Source organism: Cervus canadensis, chromosome 1, assembly GCF_019320065.1.
Source record: "Cervus canadensis isolate Bull #8, Minnesota chromosome 1, ASM1932006v1, whole genome shotgun sequence".
In the NCBI taxonomy this organism is placed as follows: Eukaryota; Metazoa; Chordata; class Mammalia; order Artiodactyla; family Cervidae; genus Cervus; species Cervus canadensis.
Genome location: NC_057386.1, coordinates 48,608,186 through 48,609,238, shown reverse-complemented (window position 1 = coordinate 48,609,238; position 1,053 = coordinate 48,608,186). Strand labels below are relative to the sequence as shown.

Here is a 1,053-nt window from a genome sequence, read left to right as displayed (position 1 = left end):
TATCTACCTTACATATAGTAATATGTATCTGTTAACCCCAAACTCCTAATTTATCTCTCCCCTCCCCTTTCCCCTTTGGTAATCATAAGCTTATTTTCTATGTCTGTGAGTCTATTTCTGCTTTGTAAATAAGTTCCTTTGTATTTTTTAAAGACTACACATATAAGTGATATCATGTGATATTTGTTTTTCTGTCTGACTTAACTTAGCATGATAATCTCTAGGTCATTCCATGTTGCTTTTTAAAATTCTTTTTCATGGCTAAGTAATACTCCATTATATATAATTCATACACACACACACATACATATATACACATATATAGCATATCTTCTTTATCCATTTATCTGTCAGTGGACATATAGGTTATTTCTGTGTCTTTTTTTTTTTTCTTTCCCCCTCAGATGGTGTTCCCTCCCTCTTACTCTTCCAAAGGAAGAGAAGAACGATCATCAATGGCCAATAGCAGCTGCAAAAGCAACACCAAAGACCAGCTTCACGCTCAGGAGAGAACACTGCATCTCTTCCTCATGGTTTCGGGTGCTCTACACAATCAGAGAAACTTCTCTAGTAACAAACTATAGAAATGATCCCTGAAAGTATAGTCTTTATTTCTGTGTCTTAACTCTTGTCAGTAGTGCTGCTATGAACATGAGGTGCATGCATCTTTTCAAATTAGAGATTTTGTCTTTTCTGGATATATGCCCAGGAATGGGATTAGATCATATGGTAAGCTCTCCTTTTAGTTTCTTAAGGAACCTCCATACTGTTCTCCATAATGGCTGCAACCAATCTTATATCTGCTTTTTAATGTGGTCTTGCCATCAAGATGTCTTTTATCTCTTCTCCTTGTAATCATAGTACTTGCTCACAGAAATTTTTCTTCCTCTTTTAACCTGTCATTTCTATCTGATCAGCTCTGGACTTGGAAACCAGGCAACCACGACTTTGAATTATGTATAAAACAAGAGCAACCGAGTTCTGCAAGAGGGTTTTATATTCCTTATGTGAGTAAAATACATGATCACCTACTTTGGGCTTATACTTTGTAAC

General features: G+C 35.9%; 1 non-coding gene across 1 annotated transcript; it reads right to left on the bottom strand.

The window, feature by feature from the left end:
* Positions 1–395: 395 nt before the first annotated feature.
* On the bottom strand, positions 396–609 carry LOC122424744. The gene has a single exon (XR_006264516.1). It is a non-coding gene; the product is annotated as a small nucleolar RNA U3 (small nucleolar RNA).
* Between the last annotated feature and the right edge of the window lie 444 nt (positions 610–1,053).